Raw genomic sequence first — 24,272 nt, 5'->3', positions numbered from 1 at the left:
AGAAGGCGGTAATTTATACAAGGTCTCAGCGAACCATCCTTCTTGGCTACAAAAAAGAACCCTGCTCCTAATGGCGACGATGACGGGCAAATATGCCCCTTCTCCAAGGACTCCTTCACATAACTCCGCATAGCGGCGTGCTCAGGCACAGATAAATTAAACAATCGACCTTTTGGGAATTTACTACCAGGAATCAAATCGATAGCACAATCACAATCCCTATGCGGAGGTAGGGTATCGGACTTGGGCTCATCAAATACATCCCGGTAATCAGACAAGAACTCTGGAACCTCAGAAGGGGTGGATGATGAAATAGTCAGAAATGGGACATCACCATGTACCCCCTGACAACCCCAGCTGGACACAGACATGGATTTCCAATCTAATACTGGATTATGGACTTGAAGACACAAAAGAGAATAGTAAAACCAAAAACACTCAGTTTGAAAAAATGTTTGAAAAATTGTTGTTCACTGTGCAAGTAGCCCATGTGTTCCTGTTCCTGTTTCCTGTTTCCTGGATTATGGACTTGTAGCCATGGCAACCCCAACACGACCACATCATGCAGATTATGCAACACCAGAAAGCGAATAACCTCCTGATGTGCAGGAGCCATGCACATGGTCAGCTGGGTCCAGTACTGAGGCTTATTCTTGGCCAAAGGCGTAGCATCAATTCCTCTCAATGGAATAGGACACTGCAAGGGCTCCAAGAAAAACCCACAACGCCTAGCATACTCCAAGTCCATCAAATTCAGGGCAGCGCCTGAATCCACAAATGCCATGACAGAATACGATGACAAAGAGCAGATCAAGGTAACGGACAGAAGAAATTTTGACTGTACCGTACCAATGGTGGCAGACCTAGCGAACCGCTTAGTGCGCTTAGGACAATCAGAGATAGCATGAGTGGAATCACCACAGTAGAAACACAGCCCATTCAGACGTCTGTGTTCTTGCCGTTCAACTCTGGTCAAAGTCCTATCGCACTGCATAGGCTCAGGTTTAAACTCAGGTAATACCGCCAAATGGTGCACAGATTTACGCTCACGCAAGCGTCGACCGATCTGAATGGCCAAAGACATAGACTCATTCAGACCAGCAGGCATAGGAAATCCCACCATGACATCCTTAAGGGCTTCAGAGAGACCCTTTCTGAAAATAGCTGCGAGCGCACCTTCATTCCATTGAGTGAGTACAGACCACTTTCTAAATTTCTGACAATATACCTCTATCTCATCCTGACCATGACACAGAGCCAGCAAATTTTTCTCTGCCTGATCCACTGAATTAGGTTCATCGTACAGCAATCCGAGAGCCAGGAAAAACGCATCGATATTACTTAATGCAGGATCTCCTGACGCAAGAGAAAATGCCCAGTCCTGAGGGTCGCCACGTAAAAAAGAAATAATGATCCTAACTTGTTGAACTGGGTCACCAGAGGAGCGAGGTTTCAAAGCCAGATATAGTTTACAATTATTTTTGAAACTCAGAAATTTAGTTCTATCTCCAAAAAACAAATCAGGAATTGGAATTCTCGGTTCTAACAAAGAATTCTGAACCACAAAGTCTTGAATATTTTGTACTCTTGCCGTGAGCTGATCCACACATGAAGACAGACCTTTAATGTCCATCGCTACACCTGTGTCCTGAACCACCCAAATGTCTAGGGGAAAAAAAAGGCAAAACACAGTGCAGAGAAAAAAAAATGGTCTCAGAACTTCTTTTTTTCCTCTATTGAGAATCATTAGTACTTTGGGCCTCCAGTACTGTTATGATAAGGTAATTCAGTACCACAATGGACATAGAGGTCAGAGCACATACAGTGACCTGACAATAACCCAAAAACATTGAACGAGCTCTGAGACGTGGGAACTCTGCTGACCACAATCCCTAATCCTCTCCAACCACACTAGAGGCAGCCGTGGATTGCGCCTAACGCTCCCTATGCAACTCGGCACAGCCTGAGAAACTAGCTAGCCTGAAGATAGAAAATAAGCCTACCTTGCCTCAGAGAAATACCCCCAAAGGAAAAGGCAGCCCCCACATATAATGACTGTGAGTTAAGATGAAAAGACAAACGTAGAGATGAAATAGATTTAGCAAAGTGAGGCCCGACTTTCTGAACAGAGCGAGGATAGGAAAGGTAACTTTGCGGTCAACACAAAACCCTACAAAAACCACGCAAAGGGGGCAAAAAGACCCTCTGTACCGAACTAATGGCACAGAGGTACACCCTCTGCGTCGCAGAGCTTCCAGCAAGCAGGAAAAAACAAATAAACAAGCTGGAAAGAAAAAAACAGCAAACAAAATAGCAAAGCGGAACTTAGCTATGCAGAGCAGCAGGCCACAGGAACGATCCAGGAGGAAACAGGTCCAATACTAGAACATTGACTGGAGGCCAGGATCAAAGCACTTGGTGGAGTTAAATAGAGCAGCACCTAATGACTTCACCACATCACCTGAGGAAGGAAACTCAGAAGCCGCAGTACCACTTTCCTCCACCAACGGAAGCTCACAGAGAGAATCAGCCGAAGTACCACTTGTGACCACAGGAGGGAGCTCTGCCACAGAATTCACAACAACCTACGTTCTATCTACTTCCCAAGATACACAAGGACGCCGTCAACCCACCGGGACGTCCGATCGTGTCAGGGATATGTGGTCTATGTGACCCCATATGCAAGTTCATTGATTACTACCTGAAGGCAATTGTGGAAACACTACCCTCATACATAAAGGACACGACGTATGTCCTTACGAGGGTTGACGGCGTCTTTGTGGATAGAGATACTATCCTCGTAACGGTAGACGTTGAAACGCTATATACTTGTATTAATCATGAGGATGGCATTCGGGCGATCCGCTTCTTTCTCGGAGCCTCCAACCTGGATGGCCCTCTATGTGAATTCATCCTTGAAATGCTGCACTTCGTCCTCACGCATAATTTTTTTACTTTTAAAGATCAGTTCTACCAACAGAGGCGTGGCGCGGCCATGGGTGCGGCCTGTGCCCCTGCGTACGCCAAAGTCTTCCTGGGATACTGGGAGAGGTTGGTGTTCGGTGACGTGGGGTTGGGGGCCACCGACCATGTGCTTTGTTGGCTACGCTATATTGATGACGTTTTGATTTTTTTGCGGGGGACGGTGTGGCAGTTGGATGAGTTCATGGCAGGACTTAATGAGAACAATCTCAACATCAGGTTAACATATAGATATGATAAAGCTAAAATTGATTTTCTAGACATCAGCCTGGAGGTGGACTCTTCCTCCACTATCCAGACTGATGTCTTTCATAACGAAACATCAGTAAACTCTTTGATACATGCCACGACTGCACACAATCAGCCCACCATGAGGGCTGTCCCAGTTGGACAGTTTCTGAGGATGCTGCGGATCTGCTCGACCAAAAATTTGAAATCCAGGTCTCTGATTTGAAAAAAAGATTTGAACAGCGCGGTTATAGCCAGAGATGTATAAAACATGGTTATAACAAAGCTAAGTCGGTGTCCCGTAACTCATTGTTGTACCAGAAGAAAAATAAAAACAAAAAAGATGATAATATACGCTTCATCTCGGTGTTCAACCGTGAGTGGGACAACATGCGGAGCATATTGACAAAATACTGGCCCGTTTTAAGCGCTGAGCCCTCCCTGAGACCTTTTTTGACTGATAGACCTCTAATGACTCTTCGGCGATCTAAAAATTTAAGTGACCTGTTGGTCAAGAGCCATTACGTAGCACCCAGTTAAAACTTTTTTGGTAACATACAATCTAGAAAAGGTTTTTTCAAATGTGGCCATTGCCTGGCATGTACCAATGCCCATCAAACGTCCACATTTGATTTGGTTGATCAAAAACAATTTCAGATAAGGGAATATATCTCTTGCAGCACCAAGAATGTAATCTACTATGCCACATGAAGTTGCCCCCTCATATATGTAGGACTCACATCAAGGGAGTTGAGGATACGTATTAGGGAACACATGCGGGATATTGGTGCTGCTGGATCAATAGAGGACATATCAACCCTTAAAACAATCCCTAGACACTTCCGTATGGTGCATAATTGTAATCCTAGGGATTTTAGGGTTAGGGGCATAGATGTACTATACGTCGGCATTAGAGGAGGAAATGTGAAAAAATTGCTAGCACAGCGAGAACTCAAATGGATAGTAACGCTTGGAACTACGAAACCTGCAGGTCTAAATGAATCCCTGAACTTTGCTCCATATCTGTGAAGTCATTTCCCCATATATACCTACTTATACCCCCTTCTTCACCCTGTATTTTAATTAGTGTTTTGTGTTTGCTTTTAATACACTTTTCTTCTTTATATGATATAGGCTTCTTCTCTATTTGGTACCAGGTATATAGCTGGAATTTGGGGTCCTCTTCATGAGAAACATATATTAATGCTGATAATAGAAGTTGATATGGTTTACAGACCTGATGCATCTGACAAATATATGGAACTCAGCCTACTGTGGATTCCTTCGTTGAGGAGAAAGCCTTTATTATATACCCACATGTCTATTTATTTAATTGTTGGACTTTTATATTGGGTGAACACAGAGTACAGACACCCTTGCTGTGGAGCGCGTGCGCGATCCTTCTCTCTGCGGTTGCCCGTTCTCGTCCGGCAGCGTCTTGCGGTGGGTGCAATCGTGACCAGCTGGTGCCTGCTTGTACTCAGGGCTGGATATGTCCGGGCGGGGGTGGGGGGACCGGGACAGTGGCGCGCGCATGTGCCGTATTGGCATAGCATAGGTGTAAGTGCTACCATGTGATGGTCACATGGTAGGTTACCATAGATACTTAATGGTCCTACAAGCCATTCAGACCACACTTCCCCCTTGAGAAAGCGAGGCTGACAGTGGCGAAACGCGCATCGGGGTGCGTGCTGAGGTCCATCCTGCACTAGGTGAGACATGCTCTCTTTATGTTCCTATCACATGGTCTTTATATTTAATTTTATTACGGCTTAAATTTTACTATAACGAGTGGGACCTTGCTTAGTATAATGGATTTCCCTGTGAGAGGGAGTAAAAAAGATAACGACACAGAGAAGGTGATTTATATATAGGGATATCTCCCCTTCAGATTGGCATGTAGGAGAGCAGTATGTCGGTACCTTGTTTACAATAGAACTATAATCATATATGACAAAATTGGTTGTGCGGTCTACCTCATAAGTTCTGGTGTCTTTTTTTGCACTTTTGTGTTTTGTGCACTTTCATTACTTTGTTATGTGCTTGTATTTTTATTAGTTTTTAAATTGTGTGTATTGTTATAAATAAAAGTTTACTAATTTTATATATAAAATGCTTCCTTTGGTTCTCTTGAATATGATATGATTTCAGCTAGGTAAAATTGACAGGTTCCCTTTAAGTGTAAGGAATTGATCAGTTCCTGTCTCTGGGCATCAGAAATAAAAATACATTTCTAATAACTCTGTGTTGTATTTCATCCCATCCTTGGCTTTATGTACACTATTATAACGTATACTGTCATGGAAAAAAGTATACCTTTCCTTTTACTGCTTTATTAATCATTGCCTAAATAACAATTGAGTGGACTACAGAGTAATCTTAGTGCAGAACAGGACATGAGAAGAAGTATGCAAATATAGGTTTTATAGTTTACAGAGTTCATTTTAAAAACCTTATATGTAGTCTGTTCTTTTAGTTTCATACTCCCTTTTATTTGTCCACTTTTTCTTGCCAAATTACATTTTATAAGTTGCAAAGTTTCTACTTTTTTGGGAGTTGATGGTCCCATTTCCACAACAACTCATTACCAAGAATGAGTCTTCCACATGCCATGTCTGAATGGAGTGATGATGACCCCTCAACACATTGTCGATGGGACTGACATTGGACTGTTTAAAATAGGAACTTTGGAGCCCCAGATGTGGTCCCATGGATCTATAAGGTATCCCCGATCCTTTCTGTTGGTGATAATTGATAAGATAGGAATAGCCTTTAAATACAAGTGAAGGCTCTGACAAAAATGAAGTAATCCAAGAATGAAGAAAAAATCAGCAACACTCCGTTTATCTGGACCCGTGGAAGCATGCTATATGCGAAATGGCCATAGTCCTGTTTTTTTACCTGAATGCACGCATTCGTCCTGCCCTTATACACCTTGTCCATGGAAAGTAATCGTAAATAAAGGACTAAGGTTTTATGACACAATAAATGGAATGTTGCTGCTTTTTTCTTCATTCTTGGATTACTACGTGTGTTTCTTCAAGCAAGCACATTCATCACCGTGATCTCACCAAGTATGGCTTCTTAGTGCCATTCTATTTTTCTCTTTTGATTTATCTAACAAAAAAGAGTTGACACAAGGTAACATATTCCAATAACAGTGATTCTTCTTTGTTCTGCACTCCATGGACGAAGTTAAGCAAATTGATCAGCAAATACAGGTTACCTGCAGAAATATAAGGGTAAGTGAAAACATATTCATAGCGGACATACAGTATTAAATAAATAGCAGAAAATATGTACAATGCAACTAAACTCTATCATTTGAATTTACACAAGTGAAGCAATTTTAAAATCTTATAAGTTTTGAATCTCAAATTACTTAAAAACCACAATAAAACTGTTTACAGAAAGTAATAAATTATCCAACAAAAGACACTTTCTTCAACACCGTAATAAAATATGCCTGTGGCTTTCATATTTATGTAACAAAAAACCATAACATTTATGTGATATGAAGTTTGTTCAGTCAGTTTTAGAATCTGTTCTAACTTACTATGCTAATGTTAGAGCATAATTTCCAGGAAATAAAAAAATTAAACCAAAAGTTTCAAATGGAAACAAAATCACATACTGTGTTATAGTTTAATGGGAGGTTGAAATGTTAAAAAAAATGCTCACACTTAGGGCATATTGGCAATAAAAACAAAAATTACATCTACAGAATGGGAGGAAGAGAACTAAGCAACAGCACGTGTGAAAAGGACTTGGGTATACTAAAAGATCAGAGACTGCACATGAATCAACAGTGTGATGAATGAGCAAAATAGGCAAATAAGAAGCATAGAGTATAGATTACATGAAGTAATTATCCTCATCTACTCCTCCTTGGTCAGGCCTCATCTGGAACAGAACCACATTTTTAAAAAAACATTGAAAAACTGAATCAAATTCAAAGAAGAACTACCAGGATGGTGAGCAGACTGCAAAGTATGTCCTATCAGAAACAGGACCTGGGAATGTTTAGCTTTAAAAAAAGAAGGTTAAGAGGATACGTAGTAGCTGCCAACGAATATCAGAGGATGTCACAGTGTAGAGGAATCATCCTAGTTCTCATTTGCACATGGAAACAGGAGTAGCAAAGGAATGAAACTGAAAGGGAGAATATACAGATTAAATTAGAAAAAAACATTTTGACAGTGAGGTGATCAATGAATAGAACAGGCTGCCATGAGAGGTGGTGATTTCTCCATCAATGGAAGTCTTCAAAAGGAGGCTGGACAGTCATCTGACTGAGACGGTTTCGGGAATTCTGCATTGAGCAGGAGGTTGGACATGATGACCCTAGAGGTCCCTTCCAACTGTAACATTCAAGTGGTCTCCACATCAAAGAAAATCAGTCTGATTATGCTAATCATACCCTGATCAGAGTTTGTGCACAGTAAGTCATTGTTATGCAATAGAAGCTGGTCGGCACTCCCTGTGATAATGGTGAATAAGGAGAGAAACAGCAAAATGGAAAGAAATCCCTGCACTCACGTGTAGAATAATTGCTTATTTAATCCAGTGAAATCAAATCAGACTTTTTTGCCCATCCCAGGCCTTTGTCAATTTTGTCAAATGCCAACAGCCAAGACTTCCCTGTCCCCACCAAGAGGGCGTCTGTCCATGTTTTCCTCCTGCTCATCCTCCCTCTCCACACTGAACAGGCAGGATGAAGGTGATGTGCGTCTCTAGTGCAGGCAACCAGCTCCTGTTCCTCCTCCTCATTATCACCCTATCCACGTTGAGAAGAAGAGATGAGGCTCGGCTGTAAGGCACCACTCAGTACTGTTTCTTGCTTCATCTCAACTGACTCCACCTACAAAGTCTCCTCTTTAATTTTGAGCAGCCAGTGTTTCAATAGACAGAGAAGCGGATGGTGATGCTGATTATGGCACCATTGCCACTCACCCTCTTGGTCGACTCCCCAATTTTTGGACAACCGCACATATGTTAGACATCCATACCCGCTCATCAGCTCTTGTGTGCGTAGGCTGACTGGAACACCAAAAGGATTGATGTAACTGATATTCAACCACTGCCCTCTGTTGTTCACAAAGCCTTGCCAAAATATGTAACATTGAGTTCCAATGTGTGGTGACATTGCACACCAGTCGGTGAGCTGGAAGTTGCAAACGCGACCATGCCGGATTGTGAGTTCAACAACTCAACAGTGGTGTGCGGTTTGTCACCTAAGCAGATTAGTTTCAGCAGAGCTCGTTGATGCTTGGTTGAGGCAGTGCTGCAGTACTTCCAGCTTGCCACAGATGTTGACATTTCTGAAATCGAGGGTGAGGAGTAGGAGGTCAGTAACTGCTGTAGAAGGTGGGGGAAACCCTGATTGAACCCGCATTCCTCAGTGTCGGTAACACGTGTTTCATCCCAAGGTCGGAATGGGTACCGGATTCCACAATGTTCACCCAGTGTGCCGTTAGGGAAATGTAACATCCCTGGCTACAAGCACTTGTCCAGGTGTCCTTGCTTAAGTGGACCTTCCCAGTCACAGCATTGGTCAGAACATGGCTGATGTTATAGGACACGTGCTTGTTTAAGACAGAGATGGCACACTTGGAAAAATAGTGGTGGCTGTGGACCAAGCACCAAGGGGCAGCCATCGCCACGAGGTTGCCAAAAGCTTCCATGTCCACAAGCCTAAACTACAAAATTTACAGGGCAAGCAGTCTGGAAATGTGGCCGTTTAGTATTGTGTTGTGAATTCTGCTTTTGGGCTTTGGTTGTAGGTGGTAATGCAGTTGTCCCTGGCCTGCAGTCCTGCTGCAGTCCTGGCCTGCAGTCCTGCTGATTGCAACTCTGACTGGGGTATTTAGGTTTGCAGGACTCATTAGTCCTTGCCAGTTGTCAATGTTTCTTGGGAAGTGTTGGATCTCTGTCTGGCTTCCCCTGCTTAGCTGCCAATTTAGCAAAGATAAGTGTCTGTTTCTTTTTCTATGGCACACAAGCTGTGCGCTTGTTTTTTGATTGTATTAGTGCTCTGAGTGTAGGAGTCTCTGGAGTTGCAGATATACGTTCCACGTCTTTAGTTAGATGGAGGAATTTTTTGTATAATCTGCTGTGGATATATTTGGAAGGGTTTTAATACTGACCGCACAGGACTCTGTTCTATCCTTTCCTATTTTAGCTAGAGTGGCCTCTTGTGCTAAATCCTGTTTTCTGCCTGTGTTTGTCTTTCCTCTCCTGCTCACAGCCAATATTTGTGGGGGGCTGCCTATCCTTTGGGGTTCTGCTCTGAGGCAATATAGTATTCCTATTTCCATCAATAGGGGTATCTAGTCCTCCGGCTGTGACGAGGTGTCTAGGGTTTTTTAGGTACACCCCACGGCTACTTCTAGTTGCAGTGTTAAGATCAGGATTTGCGGTCAGTATAGTTACCACCCACTCCAGTGAAAGTTTTCATGCTGCTCCAAGGTCACCGGATCATAACAGTACAACTGGCCAATAATGAGTTAAATGCATCTCAGAAGAAGGGAAGAAAGGTGTTGGCCATTTTTTTTCTTCAGTCTGCTTTATCTTCTCTTCCCTCTTTATCTCTGGGTGGCTGAGGAGCCTAGTGCTAGCATGAATGTTCAGGAACTAGCTTCTCGTGTAGACCAGCTTGCTGCTAGGTTACAGGGTATTTCTGATTATATTGTTCAGACTCCTGTTTTAGAACCAAAGATTCCTACTCCTAATTTGTTTTTTGGTGACAGGTCCAAATTTTTGAGTTTTAAAAACAACTGTAAACTGCTTTTTGCTTTGAGACCTCGATCCTCCAGTGATTCCATTCAGCAGGTTCAAATCGTCATCTCCCTGCTGCGTGGCGACCCGCAGGATTGGGTGTTTTCCCTGGAATCTGGGAATCCGGCTTTGCTTAATGTAGACTCCTTTTTTCAGGCTTTAGGATTATTATATGATGAACCTATTTCTGTGGATCAAGCTGAGAAGACCTTGTTGGCCTTGTCTCAGGGTCAAGAGGCGGCAAAATTGTATTGTCAGATATTCAGAAAATGGTCTGTGTTGACTAAATGGAATAATGATGCTTTGGCGGCAATTTTCAGAAAGGGTCTTTCTTAATCCGTTAAAGATGTTATGATGGGATTTCCCATGCCTTCCGGTCTGAGTGATTCTATGTCTCTGGCCATTCAGATTGACCGGCGCTTGCGGGAGCGCAGAACTGTGCGAGCTGTGGCGTTGTCCTCAGAGCAGATTCCTGAGCCAATGCAGTGTGATTGGATTCTGTCTAGAATGGAACGACAAGGATTCAGACGTCAGAATGGGTTGTGTTATTATTGTGGCGGCGCTTCTCGTGTCATTTCAGTCTGCCCTAAGCGGACAAAGAGGATCGCTAGTTCATTTACCATCAGTACTGTACAACCTAAATTTCTGTTATCTGTGTCCTTGATCTGCTCATTGTCATCATTTTCTGTCATGGCGTTTGTGGATTCAGGCGCCGTCTTGAACTTAATGGACTTTGAGTTTGCCAGGCGTTGTGGTTTTCCCTTGCAGCCTTTGCAGAACCCTATTCCTTTAAGGGGCATTGGTGCTACACCCTTGGCTAAAAATAAGCCCCAGTTTTGGACACAGGTGACCATGCGCATGGTGCCAGCCCATCAGGAAGATTGTCGATTTCTGGTGTTGCATAATTTCCATGATGCTATCGTGCTGGGTTTTCCGTGGTTGCAGGTACATAATCCTGTGTTGGATTGGAAGTCCATGTCTGTGACTAGTTGAGGTTGTCAGGGGGTTCATAATGATGTTCCTTTGATGTCAATCTCCTCTTCTTCCTCTTCTGAAATTCCAGAGTTTTTGTCTGATTTTCAGGATGTATTCGATGAGCCCAAGTCCAGTTTCCTTCCACCGCACAGGGACTGCGATTGTGCTATTGACTTGATTCCAGGCTGTAAGTTTCCTAAGGGTCGACTTTTCAACCTGTCTGTGCCTGAACATACCGCCATGCGGAGCTATATTAAGGAGTCTTTGGAGAAAGGGCCTATTCGGCCATCTTCTTCACCGTTGGGAGCGAGGTTCTTTCTTGTTGCTAAAAAAGATGGTTCCTTGAGACCCTGTATTGATTATCGCCTCTTGAATAAAATCACGGTCAAGTTTCAATACCCTTTGCCTTTGCTTACCAATTTGTTTGCTAGGATTAAGGGAGCTAGTTGGTTTACGAAGATTGGGGGGCATATAATCTTGTTCATATTAAGCAGGGAGATGAATGGAAAACTGCGTTTAACACGCCCGAAGGCCATTTTGAATACCTTGTGATGCCATTCGGGCTCACTAATGCTCCATCTGTTTTTCAGTCTTTCATGCATGATATTTTCCGGACTTATATTGATAAGTTCTTGATTGTATATTTGGACGATATTTTGATTTTTTCCGATGATTGGGAGTCTCATGTGGAACAGGTCAGGATGGTATTTCAGATCCTTTGTGACAATGCCCTGTTTGTGAAAGGGTCTAAGTGTCTCTTTGGGGTGCAGAAGATTTCCTTTTTGGGCTATATTTTTTCTCCCTCGTCTATAGAAATGGATCCGGTTAAGGTTCAGGCCATTCATGATTGGATTCAGCCCACATCCGTGAAGAGCCTTCAGAAATTTTTGGGTTTTGCAAATTTTTATTGCCGTTTCATTGCTAATTTTTCCAGCGTGGTTAAACCCTTGACCGATTTGACGAAGAAAGGCGCTGATGTGGCAAATTGGTCCTCTGCGGCTGTCTCTGCCTTTCAGGAGCTTAAACGTCAATTTACTTCTGCTCCGGTGTTGCGCCAACCGGATGTTTCTCTTCCGTTTCAGGTTGAGGTTGACGCTTCTGAGATTGGGGCAGGGGCCGTTTTGTCTCAGAGGGATCCTGTTGGTTCCTTAATGAAACCGTGTGCCATCTTTTCCCGTAAGTTTTCGCCTGCTGAACGCAATTATGATGTTGGCAATCGGGAGTTGTTGGCTATGAAGTGGGTGTTTGAGGAGTGGTGACATTGGCTTGAGGGAGCTAAGCACCGTATTTTGGTCTTGACCGATCATAAGAATTTGATTTACCTCGAATCTGCCAAATGGCTGAATCCTAGACAGGCTCGATGGGCCTTGTTTTTTTCCCGTTTTGATTTTGTGGTCTCGTACCTTCCGGGTTCTAAGAACATTAAGGCTGATGCCCTCTCTAGGAGTTTGTTGTCTGATTCTCCTGAGGTCTTAGGACCGGTCGGTGTTCTGAAAGAAGGGGTGGTCCTTTCTGCCATTTCCCCTGATTTACGAGGGGTTCTTCAGGAATTTCAGGCTGACAAACCTGACCGCTGTCCTGTGGGGAAACTGTTTGTTCCTGACAGATGGACTAGTAGAGTGATTTCTGAGATTCACTGTTCCATCTTGGCTGGTCATCCTGGCATTTTTGGTACCAGAGACTTGGTTGGTAGGTCCTTTGGGTGGCCTTCTTTGTCGTGTGATGTGCGTTCTTTTGTGCAGTCCTGTGGTACTTGTGTGCGGGCCAAGCCTTGTTGTCCCCATGCTAGTGGGTTGCTTTTGCCATTGCCGGTCTCTGAGAGGCCCTGGACGCATATTTCTATAGATTTTATTTCCGATCTTCCGGTTTCCCAGAGGATGTCGGTTATCTGGGTTGTTTGTGACCGGTTCTCTAAGATGGTTCATTTGGTGCCTTTGCCTAAATTGCCTTCCTCTTTGGATTTGGTTACATTGTTTTTTCAGCATGTGGTCCGTTTGCATGGTATTCCGGAGAATATTGTGTCTGACAGAGGTTTCCAGTTTGTTTCTAGGTTTTGGCGGGCCTTTTGTGCTAGGCTGGGCATTGATTTGTCTTTTTCTTCTGCGTTTCATCCTCAGACAAATGGTCAGACCGAGCGAACTAATCAGACTTTGGAGACTTATTTGAGATGCTTTGTGTCTGCTGATCAGGATGATTGGGTGGCTTTCTTGCCATTGGCCGAGTTTGGCCTTAATAATCGGGCTAGTTCGGCTACTTTGGTTTCGCCTTTCTTTTGTAATTTTGGTTTTCATCCTCGTTTTTCTTCTGGGCAGGTTGAGCCTTCTGACTGTCCTGGTGTGGATTCTGTGGTTGACAGGTTGCAGCAGATTTGGGCTCATGTGGTGGCCAATTTGGTGTTGTCTCAGGAGGAGGCTCAACGTTTTGCTAACCGTCGTCGGTGTGTTGGTTCCTGGCTTCGGGTTGGGGATCTGGTCTGGTTGTCTTCCCGTCATGTTCCTATGAAGGTTTCTTCTCCTAAGTTTAAGCCTCGGTTTATTGGTCCTTATAGGATTTCTGAAATTATTAATCCGGTGTCTTTTCGACTGGCGCTTCCGGCCTCTTTTGCGATCCATAATGTCTTCCATAGATCTTTATTGCGGAAATATGTGGAGCCCGTTGTTCCCTCTGTTGATCCTCCGGCCCCTGTGTTGGTTGATGGGGAGTTGGAATATGTTGTTGAGAAGATTTTGGATTCCCATTTTTCGAGGCGGAAGCTTCAGTACCTTGTCAAATGGAAGGGTTATGGCCAGGAGGATAATTCTTGGGTTTTTGCCTCGGATGTTCATGCCGCTGATTTGGTTCGTGCCTTTCATCTGGCTCATCCTGATCGGCCTGGGGGCTCTGGTGAGCTTGAAATGGGCAGGGAGAGAGGCCAGAATCGATAAGTGGAAATGTGAACTGCTCTTTGGAATGTCCAAGTGTGGGATCACTTGTCTCAGGTTGAGGTTTATCTGGTCTAGAATCGCGACTACTGAGACTGGACTGGACTGTGTGGTAGTCAGAGTGGTGCTGGCAAAGTGACTGGAAGCATTATCTGCTATCCATCCAACAACCTTTTCACACTCGTCTGGCTACAAGAGTAGTGTTCCACACACCCCTACAAAGTGGGACAGGAAGCTAAATTGACATGATGTGTGTATGTGTTGTGCTCACAGCTGTTTGCTTATGCTTTACTAGTGAGTTTATGAGGGACCCCAGAAAAAAAGACAGATGACTCAATGGTTTTTAGGTTAAAAAGTGAGTATAACTTTGTTTTTTTTTGTTTTTAAATAAATGTGTAAAAGAGGGTGTTAGAGCTTTATTTCAAATCAAGGACTTTATTCTTATTATGTGTTTTTTTCAAAACTTACTATGGAGTTAGTAATGGGGGCGCATTATAGACACCTCTCTATTACTAACCCCTAGGCTTGATGTCGGCTTCCAATACAAAGCTCACATCAACCCCAATACCATTACCCCACTTGTTACTGACACAGTGCAAGTGGGAAGAATGAAGATTTAGCTCATCTTATGGATGTGCCATTTTTGGGTATGGCTGAGGGATGATGTTGTAGCCTGGGAGGGGGGCCATATCCATGGCCCCTTCCCAGGCTATTAACATCAACCCACAGCTGTCTGTTTAGCCTTTGCTGGTTTTAATTTATAGGGGGACCCTGCTTCATTTTTTTCAGGGGTCCCCAATAAACTAACCATTAAAGGCTAAGTAAGCAGCTGTGAGCTGTTATTAATAGCCTGGGAACCTCTTGTGATATCATCCCTTTTCCCAGATTATTAACATGAGCCCCCAGCAGCAGGCTTTCCCTCTTCTGTTATGAAAATTATGCTTGAGCCCACACCACAACTCCAATCATTCTCGCCTGGACACACTAATCTCAGGAAGGATGATATGCTACCCTAACCAGATCAATGGGTAATTGCTACTTTAATATTTGATTGTACTACCATCCTTCCTACAGTCATTTTCTCTATGCATTTCATGTATCAACGGATGTTCACTTTTACTTGCGACCATGTCTAATTTCAGTGTGTGGGTTAACATGGATATGGAGTTATATCTTACTCTGCCATAGTGCCTGACCCGTTTGACAACCTTTTCCAAAACAGCCCAAAACTGAATACTTCTGTCATGTGTCCAATAAAATATAAGAACAAAAGTTCCTCAGCTCATCCTTGAATTGTCCACAGGTACAGTTATCCATGAAGGTGCATGGAATAGCGTTCAAGCATGCTAGGTTAATCCATAGTGATCCAGCACATCTTCTTGATAATAACAAACTTTTACTTTATTCAAATCCTCTCAAAAACATTGTTGAAGATAAAGACAGAATGGGATAGCTAATACAACAGGAGAATAAAACTTTATGCGTTTCGACCCATGTGTGGGTCTTAATCATGAGTAAAAAAAACAAAACTCCTGACTTGATATCCTGCTCATGAGAATAAATTACATTTTGGAAACAGCTGATGAATAATCAATGTTAGAACACATACTAATCAATAAGGTACACCATACACACAAGAAACCAAATATCACATGTAGATCAAAAACTATGGAGCAACATCCCAAAGATTATTTCTGCAGAAAAAAAAAATGTTTCCCTTTTTCTTTTTTTCCTTTCTCCTCTTCCCTCTATTTTTTAATATAAATAACTTAAATCTGTTTTCTGATTCAAACCTGAGGGATCACTAGTGTTTAAATGCAGAATCCAGCGTTCTTCTCTTTTATGCATTTCATGCACTATGCCCCCTCCTTGGTGTCTTATATTTATTTTTTCAATTGCAGTGATTTTTAAATCAGACACATCGCCGGAGTGAGCATGCAGAAAATGCTTAGAAACACCAGACAAACCGCGTGTTGTACAGTTTTGTGCATCATAAATATGTTCTGATAATCGTTTGCACAGTGTTCTGGTGGTGCACCAAACATATTGCACTCTGCATTTTTCACATGAGATAAGGTACGTTAAATATGTGCTCCCACAATTCATCATCGATTTTACATTGAAATTTTCTCCTGTCTGATAAGAAACAAACTGTTTGGTACCTGCAAGCTCCACATTCATGTGTCCACCTGTTTAATAGATACACTTTATTCTGATGTCTATTCTGGATGGTTATAGTTCCCATTTTCTATTATTTTTGTATGCATTAACCCTTGGCTAGCATCACCTAAGGAGCATTTCACACCTTTTCATTCCCACTACTTATGTGACTATGTGTATGTTTTTGTGATTGATTTTTGCAATAAAAAATATGTTTTTATCTATTATCATGGACTCGGGTTTCTCCCTGTTTAAATGTATATTAGGGAAAGTTCACACAGGGCGTTTTTGCTGCTTTTTTTTCTGCAGCAAAACCTGATCATCTTGGCAGCAAAGAAGCATTTGTGGTGCGTTTTCTGTTGCATATTTGGCTCATTTTTGGTGCTTTTTTTGGTGCGTTCTTTTTGTCCATGCTAATGTACTTGGATTTTCAGCAGCAAAGTCAAGTCAATGGGTGAAAAAATGCAGCAAAAACACCCTGTGTGAACTTACCCTAATACAGTTACAGTGGCTTGTGAAAGTATTTACCTCCCTTGGCATTTTTCATGTTTTAACTTTACCAGGATTGTATTGCTTTTTTTCAGGGTTTGCATCAGTTCATGAAAAGAACATGCCTACAACTGTGAACATTTGGTTTTCTATTTTTTGTGAAGTAAACAACAAATAGGACAAACAAACTAATCACTTCAGAGTGCATAACTATGCACCCACCTAAAGTCAGGACTTTGCAGAGCCTCCTTTTGCTGCAATTACAACTGCAAGTATCTATGAGCTTTCTACATCTTACCTCTGGGATTTTTTCCCATTCCTCAAGGCAAAACTGCTCCAGCTCCTTTAAGTTAGATGGTTTCCTCTGGTGAACAGCAATCTTCAAGTCTGACCACAGATTCTCAATAGGATTAAGGTATTGGCTTTGACTAGGCCACTCAAAAACATTTACTGATTTCCCCTTAAACCACTAGAGTGTTGCTTTAGCAGATTGCTGTGGTTCACTGTCTTGTTGGAATCTAAATTTCCTTCCAAGTCACAAATCATTGACAGGCTGAAACAAGTTATGCTCAAGAATATCCATGTATTTCACACCATCCATTTTACCCTCAACTTGAATCTTTTTCCCTGTCACTGTCAGTATTCCGGGTTTTCCAAGTCACCTTGCGAATGATCTTGCTCTTTGCTAAAATGGAGTTTGCTGTTTTTGTGTGCCCTACCTCCTGTTCGTTTGCTTAAAACCCGGCTCAGGTGTCGGCTTCCTTGCTGGAGTATTCTGCTTCCGGTTCCTTCCAGTTCAGCTGCTTTGTTCTTAATGTGCTTCTACCCGTGGCTCTGGACATTCTCTGGGTATGTAAGTTACACTCCCTGTGTTATCATTAGTCTGTAGACTTTGGAACTTAACCCTTGGTTCACTCCTCCTGGTAAGAACTGTGTTTCTGAACTGTGTGTTGTTACTTAATGCTGCATTCACTCTCCCCGGTGAGAGCTGTTGGAACCATCACCAGAATTATACTTAATGTGAACCTGTTAACTAGTTTTGGGACTTACCTGTGTTCGCGCCACACCTGGGGATTAACCTGTGAACTTGTTTCTGGACTTCCCTGTGTTTAATACATACCTGGATTTGACTCTTATTGCACCACCAGTGTTTGAACTGTGCCACATCACCAGTGTGTCAAACTCACCTTTTGATCACATTTGTTGAGGACTCTGTCTTAAGAACTCTGCCGATTTGCTATATAGGTTTCAGGGACTTGTTTCATTGCGGGTCACTATGGGTTATCAGTATATTGTTTTGGGTGTTATTGCTGTTGTACAAATACACAATTTGCACTAAAGAAAAACGTCTCTGTCTGTTCATTGCCCCACGCTACCAGAATCCTCAAGTTCCTACAATAGTATTACAGTCACCTGCTTCTAAAAAACATACCTACAGTATGACCATGTTTCACTGTGGGGATCGTGTTCTTTGGGTGATGAGTTGTGTTGGTTCGGCACCAGACATGGCATTTACTGTGGCTGCCAAAAAGTTAAATGTTGGTCTAATCTGACCACAGCACCTTTCTACATATGTTTGGGGAGTCTTCTACATGTGTTTTGGCAAACTCAAAATTAGCTTTACAATTTTAGTGAGTAAGCAAAGGATTTTTTCTGCCCACTTTTCCATAAAGACCACCTCTATTGAGTGTATATTGGGATAGAATAAGAAGAGCACTCACCCTCCGCAAACTTTTTCAGTCTTTATTCTGGCATCATATTGAGTGTATGACTTATTATCTCTGTGCTGCCACTCTCATTAATACCTCGTTGCCCAGACTGAGAGTTTTGATGGGCAGTCTTCTTTTTGCAGGTTGGTAGCCATATCAATTTTTTTCCATTTGATGATGATGGCTCAGATGGTGCTTCGGGGGGATCATCAGAGATTGTGATATTTTTTATAACCCAACCCTGACTTGTCCCTGACTTGTTTGGAGATATCCTTGGTCTTTGTGGTGTTGTTTGATTAGTAGTGCCTTTTTCTTAATGGTGTTGCAGCCTCTGTGGCCTTTCAGAAAAGGTTTGAATATACTGACAGACTATGTGACACTTAGATTGCACAAAGCAGGACTTCTTTTCACTAAGCATGTGACTTATAAGGGTAATATGCACATATCAATTTTTAGTTATTTTACCGCTATGTCTCCTGGCCTACTGAAATTTATGTCTGGCATAATTAAGATTAAATTCTGTGTCATCAAAGTTAGCAATGCCAAATACAGTGGCATGTAAAAGTTTGGTCAAACTTGGTCAAAATTATTGTAATTGTGAACAGTTAAGTTGAAGATGAAATTATCTCTCAAAGGCCTAAAGTTAAAAATGACACATTTCTTTATATTTTAGACAACAATATATATATTGTATTTTTTTTTTCATTTAAAAAATTACAAAAAGGAAAATTGGCTGATGCAAAAGATTAGCCACCCTTGGAGATTTGTGTGACTTTGAGCAAGGTTTCAGATCTTAATTAGCTTGTAAGGGCTTCCGCTTGCTCACCATCATCGTTAGGAAAGGCCAGGTGATGCAAATTTCCCAGATTTATAGAATCATAGAATCATAGAATGATAGAGTTGGAAAGGACTATAGCGATCCGAGAAGACAACTAGAGTGGACCCTCTGGACCGTGGGGAGACCTACCCCTGGGCGAGCGGACCTAAGGTGGAAAACGACCCCTATACAGGGACCGCTAGGAGCAAGCCCAGAGGTCACTCACCCACGGTGAAGATACCAGGAGGGACGGCTCCAGGAAGAAGGGAAAAAGAGGAGGCTGGATACAAGAAAAACATACAGGTATCAGTGGACGTGTCTGGATCACCGGGAGGCCGAAACGAAGTGGCCGCTGAGGAAACAAACAAAACAACAAAGGAAGGTAAGAACAAAAGCAGGGTGACCAGCAAAAGAAAGGTATTAAACTAAGAGAAGGCAGGAACAGAAGGGAAGCGTAAACACAGACGAAAATGGCGAGCACGCAGAGGAGGGAAGCTGAGAGAGCCGGAGGCAATAGCAAAAGAGCTAAAACAATCTGGCACAAGAGAACCGGAGAGCCTACCTCTTATAGTAGAGGCAGGAACAGGATTGGGTAAGAGAAGACTGACCTAATGACCTCAGGAAGGGGTAACAGGGAAACTGCGCCTGTGCCCCTGGGGAAACCTAGAGCGCCTGCGCAAAGAGAGCGTACCAGCCAAGGACCCGGACACCGGAAGTGCTGGGGAATCACAGAAGCGCACGGACCCGGAAATGGAATGCCGGGAGCGCGCTGCAGCAGAAGAGGATCCGGCGCTCACAGGACCAGGAGCAGGACGGGCGGAAGCAGACCTCGGGACAGAGCGATAAGAGCCGCAGACCCCAGGCAGAGCAGCGGAGGAGCGGCGACGCAGAGGAGCGGCGTTGGTAACAGGGACTTTCTGGGTCATCTGGTCCAACCCCCTGCTTAAAGCAGTTATAAAAACCGAGCCTGTTTTAACTTTATGCCAAAAAACAGCAGCCATGGGTTCTTTTAAGCAACTGTCTAGCACTCTAAAAATGAAAATGTTGGAGGCCCACAAAGCAGGAGAAGGTTGAAAGAAGATAGCAAAGCATTTTGAAGTTGCCTTTGCCTCAGTTCCAAATGTAATTAAGACATGGCTGTTAACAGGAACAGTGGAGGCCAAGATAAGGTCTGGAAGATCAAGCAGAATTTCAATGAGAGCTGCTCATAGGATTGCTAGAAAAGCAAATCAGAACCACCATTTAACTTCAAAAGAACTTCAAAAAGATTTAGAAGACTCTCGAAATGTGGTACATTGTTCTACTGTTCAGAAACACCTTCAGAAATATGGCCTTCATGTAAGAGTTATTATAAGAAAACCTCTACTGCATCCTCGCCATAAAATTCAGCATCAGAAGTATGCAAAAGAACATCCAAACAAGTATGATGTTTTTTGGAAACCAGTCCTGTGGACCGTTGAGGTTACAATAGAACTCTTTGGCCACAATCATCAAAGGTAGGTGTGGAGAAAAAAGCACAGAATTTCAAGAAAAGAACATCTAACTAACTAATAAGCACCGGGATGGATCAATCATGCTTTGGGGTTGTGTTGCAGCCAATGGCACAGGGAACATTTCAAGATTGGAGGAAAGAATTGATTTAATGAAATTTTGACAAATTCTTGATACAAACATAACACCATCTGATAAAGCTGAAGTTGAAAAGGGGCTTGTTTCTGCAAATTGATAATGATGAACATAAACACATGCCAAAAACCACAATAGACTACCTTAAAAAACACAAGCTGAAGGTTTTACAATGGCTCTCAAAGTCCCTTGATCTGAACATCATTGAAAATCTGTTGGCTAGGCCTCAAAATAGCAGTGCATGCTAGACAACCCAGGAATCTCACAGAAGTCGAAACATTTTCCAAGGAAGAATAGATTAAAATCCCTCAAGAAAAAATTGAAAGACTCTTGGCTATACAAAAAGTGTTGACATGCTGTGATACTTTTAAAAGGGAGTGTTACTTGGTATAAACCATACAGGGTACCCAAACTTTTGCATAGGCCCATTGTCCTTTTTGTAATTTTTAACATGTAAAGATGAATGTATATATATATATATATATATATATTTATTTATTTATTTATTACTAAAATACAAGGAAAATGTGTCATCTTTAACTTTAGGTATTTTAGAGATCATTTCATCTTCAAGTTGCTTAACGGTTCACGATAACAGTAATTTTGACCAGGGATGCCCAAAATTTTACATGCCACTGTATGTTTATATTTTACCCTTCGCCACGACAGCACCCACTTTGAGAGAGGGACCCACCCATAGGAACAGGAAACCTACAGAAATAAAAGGGCGGTCCCCCTCTCCTCCTCAGTTAGTTTCCTGTTCCTATCGGAAATCCCTGGAATACCTACATGGACGGAGGTGGTTGGAGTACCTCCATGTATCCTGACCTGTGCATCCGCCTGTATGGTCTCCATGCAGACAGCAGGGGCTGCGGAGTCAGTAGCAGCGGCGGGGGAGCCACTGCATGCAGCCTCCCCCCTTGTCTGGTCACTTTCCCGGCAGGTTCCGAGCAGCAAGTCCAGCCTATGGAGAGGAGCACGCTATTGCAGTGGATCGGCCGGCTTCATGCGGCTAGGAGGTGGCGGTGGCAGCGTCTCGCTGGTAAGTGCGCTCTGCTTCACTGAACTGGAAGTGGTTGGAGCATTTCCGGTGCACGGCCGGTGGCGCGCTGAGATGTTGCATGTTCAAATGAGGTGCCGAGACACAGAGCAAATGTGCTCAGAATGTGGTCTCTGGCACATGAGGAACATCCACCAGCGGTGGAGCATGATAGCGCTGGCAAGGACAGAAGCGCTAGAAGCTCAAAATCTACAACAAAGGCTATGAAAAAGAGTGGTCACCCTATTGAGGTGCCTGACACTCACACAAGAAGGAATAGAGAAGCAGATCTACTCAGATTTCGCAAAGCGTCTCCATCTCCTAAACCGGTATAGTGATGGCTTCACTGGATGAGTGTATATAATCCTCTACCTATAAGCTGATCCCTTCCTTCTCTGTCCTTTCCCCATAGGCTAAGAAAACCAGTAAATCAAAACATATGGAGTGTGCCCTGTGTATGCAACCCCTTCCGGATTCATATCCTAAGAAGTTGTGTCCAAGCTGTATTATTCAGACCTTACAGGATGAGGCTGCTGTTACAACTACTAATATCAGAGCCAAAATTGGACAAGAAATCCAATCCCTGGGGTCAAAAAGCTTGAAAAAACAAGGAAGCAAAAACCTTTCCCACGTCTCCAGTTCAGAGTCTGAAGAGGGCTTTATCCGATCTTCAGATGCCTCAGAATCATCGTCTAGTTCTTCTGAGGATGAGGGCCGAGCATGCTTTCCAGTTGATAGCATAGACAATCTTGTGAAATCCATTAGAAACACTATGGGTTGTCCAGACACTAAGGAGGTCAGATCGGCACAGGATATTATGTTTACTGGTCTAGGCCAGAAAAAACGGTGAGCTTTTCCAGTCATTTCCGCCAATAAAGACCTTGTAAAAAATGAATGGGACAAACAGGGGAAGGGGTTTCTCCCATCTTCTTCCAAAAGGCGTTACCCTTTCAGTGATGATGAGTTAGCAGTGTGGTCTAAGGTTCCAAAAGTTGGTGCGGCAGTAATATCCACCTCAAAGCAATCATCTCTACCTGTAGAAGATGCAGGAATTGTATTAGACCCACTAGACTGTAAGACTGAAGCTCTTCTTAAGAACGCTGGAGCCTTTAAGCCTGCCATGTCAGGTACATGCACAGCTAGTTCATTATTAGTGTGGATAGACCAGCTGGAGCAACAGGTTAAAGGCAAGGTGACAAGAGAAAAATTCTACAAGCAGTTCCGCTGATTAGAAGTGCTGCAGCATTTTTAGCGGATGCTTCAGCAGATTCTCTGCGTCTGGCAGCTAGATCAGCTGGCCGGGTCAACGCGGCTCGTCGAGCCCTCTGAAAGGATGTAAGGGCGATGCACAGTCAAAATCTAGGCTATGTACAATTCTGTGCCAGGGTGAGTTCCTGTTTGGAAAGGTTCTTGATGACCTACTCAATAAAGCAGGAGAAAGAAGGAAGGGCTTTCCTAAATAGTTTCTTCCTTCTTAAAGGAGAGTGTTTAGAAGACGGCCATTTAACAGAAGGAGGCCATATGAACCGCAAAGAGATCGTTGGGAAATGAAGGAAACAAAGCAGAAAGGTGCCTTATTTAGTAAACCTGAAACAACTAGACGAAGTAGATACCATCAGTAAAGAAGTCCCAGTATGTGGAAGACTGACTCATGTCAGAATCCTATCGGACAACACGACACTCGTCGCATATTTAAATCGTCAAGGCGGAACACGATCGGAAGGTCTAATGTCTTCGGCAACAAATATCTTCAATTTAGCAGAACTCAATCTTCTATCACTCACAGCTCTTCATATCAGAGGAGTAGAAAACTCAAAAGCCGACTTCCTAAGTCGCCACACTCTCTGCCAAGGAGAATGGACTCTCACTCCTCACATATTCAAGAACATAATCGAGATATGGGGTCTTTCACAAATAGATCTGTTTACAACCAGGAAGAACAGACAAGTACAGATATTCGCCTCCCTAAACACAGCAGATCATCCAGACATGATAGACTCGCTCCAGTAACTGTGGAAGTACGATCTAGCCTATGCCTTCCCACCAATGATGTTAATTCCGTTAGTGATCAAGAAGATAAGGGAAGATAAAGCTAGACTGATTCCCATAGCACCATTCTGGCCAAAAAGGCCTTGGTTCTCATGTCTTTGAGCGATGTCAGTTTGCGATCCCTGGATTCTGCCAATGATTCCAGACCTACTGTCTCAAGGTCCATTCTACCACCGGAAGGTGAAAGGGCTTCACCTAACGGCGTGGAACTTGAGAGGTAAATACTAACATTAAGAGGGTTTTCCCAAGAACTAATTAATACGTTTCTGCTAAGTAGGAAAAAGTGTACAACTAGGATATATAGTAGGGTATGGAGAAAATTTCTGAATTTCTATGCAAAACCCTTCTCTAGCAAGATTTCTATTAAAGCCATCCTAGAGTTCCGACAAAAAGGTCATGCACTGGGTCTATCAGTTAATACCTTAATGGTTCAGGTATCTGCTTTAGGAGCCCTTTATAGTGCTAACATAGAGGGTGCCAGATGGATAGCAAGATTCATT

Source organism: Ranitomeya imitator, chromosome 3, assembly GCF_032444005.1.
Source record: "Ranitomeya imitator isolate aRanImi1 chromosome 3, aRanImi1.pri, whole genome shotgun sequence".
In the NCBI taxonomy this organism is placed as follows: domain Eukaryota; kingdom Metazoa; phylum Chordata; class Amphibia; order Anura; family Dendrobatidae; genus Ranitomeya; species Ranitomeya imitator.
The sequence above is the reverse complement of the archived record's forward strand: the minus strand, read 5'-3'. Positions refer to the sequence as shown.